At 44.0% G+C, this 7,961-nt stretch overlaps 1 long non-coding RNA gene across 3 annotated transcripts; it reads right to left on the minus strand.

Moving 5' to 3' along the window:
• Nucleotides 1-4,659: 4,659 nt before the first annotated feature.
• On the minus strand, nucleotides 4,660-6,649 carry LOC125943605 (uncharacterized). 3 transcript variants are annotated; one of them, XR_007465789.1, is made up of 3 exons: nucleotides 6,542-6,649; nucleotides 5,630-5,852; nucleotides 4,660-4,815 (listed from the first exon to the last, which is right to left on the minus strand). It is a non-coding gene; the product is annotated as an uncharacterized LOC125943605 (long non-coding RNA). The 3 variants fall into 3 exon arrangements; XR_007465790.1 differs by lacking the exon at nucleotides 6,542-6,649 and adding an exon at nucleotides 6,331-6,535 and having other exon boundaries at nucleotides 5,630-6,152; XR_007465788.1 differs by lacking the exon at nucleotides 6,542-6,649 and adding an exon at nucleotides 6,185-6,535 and having other exon boundaries at nucleotides 5,630-5,995.
• Nucleotides 6,650-7,961: the final 1,312 nt, after the last annotated feature.

Genomic DNA, 7,961 nt, shown 5'->3' on the forward strand with positions numbered 1-7,961 from the left:
GCAGATGGCAAAATAAAATAAACATTTAAGGCAGAATATACTGTCTTAATTTAAAAAGTACACCATTTATGTTGTTACATAAAGGGCACTTAAACAGAACTGCAGGAAAAAAACATATTATTAAATGTGGGCAAGAATACTGGCTTACAGATTAGAGAGACATTCGAATGAGAAAATAATTGTACTACATGCTTCATTATAGAGTAGTAATCTTTCAATAACAACGAATCAATACGAAAGACAGCCACACTAAGCTTCCTGTACTAACTGAAAACTTTTAATGAGAACAATAGCCAAGGAAAGATAACACAAGAAACGAATTAGAGCAGGGGCGTAGCCAGAAATTTTTTTCGGGAGGGGTTCACCGGCCCGACCGGGGGGGGGGGGGGGGGGGGGGCTTCTGCTTTCCTCTAGATGTCGGTAGGTTAAGCACACTCTATACGTGTATATCAAAGACATGGGACTCTCCCCCCCCCCCCCTCGCGTGTGCGTGTGCTTGTGAAGAAATTAAGTAAAAAGTAAAGTAAGCTCAGTAAATACAGTAAGTACGACAGGTACAGTGGGCGTTTGGAGCAACGGTCTCTCATCGCGCCACTGAATGGACCAGTCTTCGAAAACGCATCATTGAGACGAGCCGTGCGATCGGAGAAGACATCATTAATTGTTCATTTCCGTTAAGCGTAGATGGCGTCGTCCTCGTCGGGGCGAAGTGCGTTTCACAAGTCAAGGACGGCTATACGTGCGAAAATGCACGTGTGACCAGGCCATACCTACTCCCATAGCAATAGCTTGTTCGCTGCGTCTTTGCGCTAGAAAACTTAAATACGCGCAAAAACGCGTAAGGCTTTTTTTTTTTTCGAAGCTTTCGTCGCCTTGCTCCCTCATACGAGAGGGTTGCATTTCCTGCGGCAAGTGCATGGGCCGCTGTGTCTTCCGCTGTGTGTGAGCGTGCAGCCGTCATTTGCCTTTACGTCAACAGATTCAGAATTGTACAGAATATTTCACCGCACAGCATAGATATGGCATGTGTACGCATTTTAAGTAGTGCGTGCAACTCATTTCTGCTTCACTTACGCCGGTGCAAACAGGAAGCGGCTTTGTACCTCACAGAATCTCGACTGATTGGTGTATTAGTGATGCAGGAATGAACTCCGGTATTGTTCAGTACATAGTGCACATAATCAATTTCTCAGGACGCGTGAACTCCGACGAAAACTGTCAGCGCCTGCAACAAGAGTTTACTTACGCGCTGTACTGCGCACAGCAGTAATTCATGCTTGTCGGCTGTCTGTTTCGTGCATTCTATTGCGAGTCGCTGGAATTTCACTGCTGTCATCAACCCCTACGTGTGTACATCGCTGGTTTGGGATTCCACAACTGAAACAGCAACTACCAGCCTTCCGTAATTGCTGGTTTGTGATTCAACAACACAACAGTAATTACCAGCCTTCCGTAGGGGCGCAATCGCAAACAAGAGACGTTTCTCGCGCAGACTAAGCCTACGTTCACACTTGGGAAGCGGCAAGCGGGCGGAAAGGCCAAAGCGGCCGGAAATTTTTTTCCGCGCCTAGCTGTCCAAGTTGTTCACATTTGTTTTGCTGCCGCCGCGGCCGCCGCTACCGTTTTCGTCCAGATCCATCTCGTCTGCGTACGTTTGTCGGCGTGGTGGCGCTCATTATCGCATTATGTCAAGCGGTATGTTCATTCTTTGACCCACGTACCGTCATCAAAAGTGATAATTTTACGCAACTTCGCGTGTCATCTGCGACCTTCGGTAAATTCCTCGTTGGCGTTCCGTAATTCTCCGCACACGGGCGCGGTAACGCTGAGTCATATAGGTTGGTGCCTAGGCGTGAGAATATTTCTTTAATAGCTTTTGTTTACAAGTTGTAATAACATTTCATCACTTCGTATTGTCGGCACCTCCAGGACACCAAAGGGGCAACGGGAACACCACAGCTAAAACCCGGGCTGGCCCTTGTGTTGGGGCTCGCCAAAGCCTGCGCGTCCTACGTGAGACCTACACTCCCAATCTATCGTCGCGACGAGAAAAGCACCGCGCGACTTCTGCAACATACCGTACACGTGCGAGGAGAATTATGGAGCGCCAACGAGGAATCTGCCTAACTATTGTCTGCCGTGGAAGTGGAAGAAGAAATGGCTTTTATACTTCTACCTACTTGTTTTCTAGAAATGGACAATGAATAAACGGAAGACGCGGACACCTAGGAAACGGCGGTGGTGGGTTCGCCTGGCTTTGCAAAAGCGCGAGAAGTTGGGTCACGCCAAGGCTTCGTTGCCGCACCTCCGGTCGCGCGACGTTAATACTATCGCGAGTATTGCTGACAGTACGTTTTAGTGCCACTCTTGTCGTAGAGCAAGGGCTGGTTCTTGATCGCATCGATCAGCATTACAGCCTACACTTCTGGTGCCACGTTCAATTTTACGACCGGTTGTTTACATGCTAGTGTAGCTTGCAGTGAAGCAGATCTAACGACTTTCCGCCGCGTTTCCGCTTCGCCATGGCGAAAAAATCGGCCCGAGACTGATTTGGCTCACAGCCTGTTTTTCTGCCTGTTTTGCCGCCTAGGCGGGCGGATTTTTGCAAGATTTTGCCGCTTCCTACAGTTTCGAGACCAAGTGTGAACGTAGCCTAAGATCCTGCGCGAGCGCGGTCTAACCTGCACCTGAAGGGAAGCGGCGGAAATGTATACCGGACATTTCGACCACCTGGGGTCTTTAACGTGCACCTAAATCTAAGTAAACGGGCCTCGAGCGTTTTCGCCATCATCTAAAATGCGGCTGCCGCATTTGTTGCTTCATTTGTTGCACATTTGTTGCTTCAGAATGCGGCCGTCACATTCTCGCCCAAAACTTCACAGAGTGTCAAAGCCTTCACAAACACCGTGACAGTTTTTTTCCACATGCAGACATGATTCGCTGTAAATTACCAACCAAACGGAAACGCCCAGGAATGAAATTGTGATAGTAGCACCGGTTTCATGAATTATGTCAGCGCGAAGCGACGAAAACAAAGGGCGGGTAAGGGGGGGGGGGGGCGGAAAAAATTTCGGGGGGGGTTTGAACCCCCCCAACCCCCCCCCCCCCTGGCTACGCCACTGAATTAGAGTGGTGGAACAGTCATTTTGCATTTTGGCGTAGGCCTCAGCGAGTCAAAAAACTGATCTGGCGCAGCGATAGGGCACGTTTGCATACCTGCCAGCCTAATATCACGAGGACGGTAGAGGTTAAATGGCACGCATTTTCATATTTTCCTTCAGTACACACTTTTGAAAATGCATATGGACTGACAATAAATGGATGCAGAGCCCATGCAGTGGCAAATGACTGATAAAAAGTGCGTTTTTATGACATACTGACTTTCTTTTTCACCGAGTTTGCTTTCGCTGACCTCAACTGTTTCGGGAACACAACTTGCTGAATAAACTTGCTTAGCTGAATAAACTTGCTTAGCTAAACTGAACAAACTTGCTTAGCTAAGCAAATATACCTTTGTTTTATGGCATCTTGCGCCGCCCTACTTTTCAACACGTTTATAATTACTTCACAACCTCATTTTGCGTAAAACACCACAAATTCGTAAAATCATAGAAAGATCCGAAAATCTTGAACTTTCCAAAAAAATCAGAGGTTTGGAAGGGTATGCTTCTTGTGCAGCATCGAGCATACCTCATACACAGCAATATTAGCTGAAATACAAGATGATAATAGACTTAATTTTGTTTCAGCTTTACTGACGGGACAGCATGAATGGAATGAAACTTTCATTCTTCCACTTTCTTTGGCAAAGGCTAAGTGCAATGTACCACTAAAATGCCATATTGTAGCAAGGTGGCAACACAGAATGCTCTTGCCGCAGCTGTTCCACCACTGTGATTATTATACAAGTACTTTGTTGTTATAGCAAGATTTAATGAATGCCACAGGATGCGCAAAACAAAAAATAAAAACTGACTAGAATATATAAATACTGGCTGAACTTTACAGGTAACACAGAAGCCAGAATATAGATTTTTAAAAGACTATATAACCTGGCCGCTGCCACATACCAAATAGGGCTATGCTATATATACACTAGCCGACTTAAACACAGGTGTGACGGACATAATAGAGGGGGACCGAAAGCATAGTCAGGTAGTCTGCAAAAAAAATCACTCTCGTCAACAGGCCAATTTGTTAGTTGCCACCTGGCCGCCCAAAAGTAGGTCCGCCTATCGAAACGTAGGCCAACCTTTCTGAGGCACTTTAGCGGAACTCTTATACCACAATCAATTGCGACTAGTTAGAAGAGATGCAACAATATCCTTGGGTAATAAATAAGTTAAAGTAAATCCTCCCGGCACCTGCATTGACCACAGTTCTGCTTGCTGCAGCTTTAGCACAGTGTCTTATTTGTAGCACGCATGTAACGTTTACAACTAAAAGGCACAGGCAAAAGAGTAAAAGGGCAAAGACAAGACAAGGCCACAATGGACAACACACTTGTGCTTGAGCTTGTCCCATCCTATGTCATCTTGTTAGTGCCCTATTGCTCTTTCTTTGCGAGCTGCAACAAGAGGGTCGAAAAGGCAAGAAAGTTGCAGGACATCACAGCTTATGTTGAGCATAGCATGAGAGTAGGCATTGATGCGACATGTGGAACCTGAAGGCTCAAGCTAGTTTATTTCAACATGCATTCGCAGAGTTCACCGCCGCTGCATATCGCCGAGCTTCTGCGACAAGTGTTCTCAGCCGCCTTCATTCTCTAGTCCGACACCTCCTTTGGCATGTCACCCATGTAGATGGCGAACAATGCTCCATAGGAAGTGAATTATTAGCTTCAAAAAAGACACAGAATTAAGCACAGTTTTTATTACTATATGGGTGTATTTAGAAGTCGCTGAAGTGTAATATGTGGGAAAATCAAATTTAGTTTACAAGGAAGTCGCTATTGGTCGTGAATGTATGAACTGATTTCCTGTTTGAAAAAATTAGTGTTCTATGAATTGTTCTGCACGACGCTGCTGTTCCCATACATGGTCATGTGTAACAGTATTGTGCTTGAATATTCTACATTTACTATGAAGCATCCATGTAACATAGCTATTAGACCTACAGCCAGTGATGAACTAGGTTTAGCTCAATATGACTTGCAATGCATGAGCACTGTTAACACCTGATTATAATGAGCATCTTAGTATACCTACATTGATGAGAAATAAAGATATGGCTAACTATCCGAGTGCAGCATGCTGCTTCACTACCTTCGGTGATGCACCTGTGATGGCAACTTGCGTTCTTGTGCAAAATTGTAGTCAGAAACTTAGTATTAGCAAAATAAGGCAAACAATTGTCAGACAAGTACTATCTGCTGAAAGATCATCGTAACAATAATGCTATTACAGCAACCTTCAGCTTTTTTTACTCAAAAAATACCGAATCCAGTATCACATGTCCAAATAACAGCTAAAATTTTTGTTTCCATCATTCAATGGTAGAACTTAAAAGGCGATTAAGCAAAATTAACGTGCCAACATTTTCTCTAAAATAAAACCCCATGATAAAAAAGGAAAACATGCACAAGCTCATTATGTAAACTTTCTAAAGACCACAGGAGAAAGACATATACCCTTTAGAGAAGGTACTTTCTCTGGTGTCAGCGCTGGCTTTGCCTCAGTGTAGCCAAGATGCCGTGCCTTGTTCGAAAGTGTTTCGGTGACACTCCTAGTTTTCAGTTGTTCGGCTGTCCAAAATACAGTAGCAGCACTTCTACAGAACATAGAGTCCGTAGAAGCGCTGAACAAACATCCCCAGGCTTTTTCATTAATCCAGGAGCCACAGCCTGCATACACCTGCATTACACAAAGAAATCATCACTTGCAAATTAGAGACAGTGACAGGTCTATCCCACATTTTTTTGCTTTATCAGGCAGCAAGCTGTCAACCACGTCACTACAGTGTCATGCCAGATTTCCTTGAATGCACAAAAGGATCACTTTTGCACCCAAAATGAAGACTGGCTTCTTAGAGATAGAGTGTGTTTACAAGTTATCTCACGAAAATTGAAAATTACGAAAATTCGACTCACAAACCACTGATACATGTGCTGGTCTTGGTGACCAGCACGTTGGTTGGCCTGAGATAGTGCACACCTTTATTTATTTCTTTCTAAATTACGACCCACAAAATGAAGACTGGCTTCTTAGAGATAGAGTGTGTTTACAAGTTATCTCACGAAAATTGAAAATTACGAAAATTCGACTCACAAACCACTGATACATGTGCTGGTCTTGGCGACCAGCACGTTGGTTGGCCTGAGATAGTGCACACCTTTATTTATTTCTTTCTAAATTACGACCTAAATGTTATGTCAGTAAACAGAACAAAGAATGATACTGGTGCTTGACATGTTGTACGGCTGTCAAACGTATGCGTGCGAGCTGTCACAGAAACAATTAGGCTCGTTCAAGCTGCAGCTCAATATGTGGCTTTGTGACCACATTCAGGCAATATATAAAGACAATAACTTTGGTGCGATTACCTTTCCGTCATCCCTTCTGGAGCCTATGACAAACTCTTCCGAGGCATTGTTCTCTAAACAAAGTTCTACCCCGGCCTCCCTATAAAAAAGAGGTTTTCAACAGACCAGTTATAAACACTGCAAAGAATAAAGAAACTCTTTCAAAAAACAATGTCATAATATAATTCCTAGAACTAAATAATATAATGCATAGAACAAATAACTAACACTCTATTACAGTATCAGAAAGAATGGAAGGAAAATGGAAACAGTTGAAGTCAGCAGAGTATTTAACCTACCAAGTAAACAATTTTTTATAAACAATAAATGAACAAACAGAAGTTAAAAATTTTTCATAGAATAAGAAAATGGAAATCGCACATCCTCAGGGCCTAACGGATAAATAAATTCGTAAAGCTTGCCTTGTAGAAACCCAAGGATGCTCAAGAAGATAAACTTCCTGTCCTTTGTGCCCTGTTCTTTACGACCGCTGGGGCGACCAATGCTCAGTGTTCAAATTAAAATGATACAGATCTCACACACTGCAGAGATCAATGTTATGCAAAGCATTACGCAGTTGACTAGCCATACAGAATATTAAGGACACTAATGTAGTGCAAATAAAACAAAGAACACACATGACAGCATAGGTGCCGCCTGCAATTGGTTTATCACAGCCCCTACAAGACCAGAGAAAGAACATGCCTGCATAGACTAATAAATCAGTAGCAAGTGTAGTGCCCGTGCTGCCCCACCTTCTGTTCTTTGCATCTTATTTGCCGTGCAATGTCATGCCACCTTCCTCAAGCATGAAAAAAATTAAATTGTAGGGTTTTTTACATGCCAAAACCACGATTTAATTGTGAGGCATGCTGTAGTGCCCCGGGGACTCTGGGTTAGTTTTGACCACCTTGGGTTCTCAAATGTGCACACAATGCTCGGTACATGGGTGTTCTTGCGTTTCACCCTCAACGAAATGCAGACACTGCCGCTGGGATTTGATTCCGGCACCTCGGGACTTAGCAGCACAACACCAAAACCACTATGCCATCATGGCACGCTTCAAGTATCAACCAACTTGTCTAACAACTTAGAGCTGCATAGCATCATTTGGAGTTCCATGAAGATGGTGCAACATGTCTGTGTAAGGCTAGCAATTACTTGATGTGTGTTTGTGGCAACAGCAAGGGATGGCATGACAACTGATATCTTGTTCTCCAGTGATGAAACATTCAACTTCAGGTATGTCCAAGGCTAACCTCGCAGGTGAATAAACTGGGCCAATCATAAGAGCCGCGCAATATCACAGCATGCACTAGCTTCCACAAGGGAAGGACCACGTGGTACATTCCTGCACGATGGAAAGAAACTTGCTATGCAATGCGACATATGCCAAGCATTTTAAAGCAATAGCTTGCACATGTGAAGAAGTGTCATAGGT

Source organism: Dermacentor silvarum, chromosome 2 (assembly GCF_013339745.2).
Source record: "Dermacentor silvarum isolate Dsil-2018 chromosome 2, BIME_Dsil_1.4, whole genome shotgun sequence".
NCBI lineage: Eukaryota > Metazoa > Arthropoda > Arachnida > Ixodida > Ixodidae > Dermacentor > Dermacentor silvarum.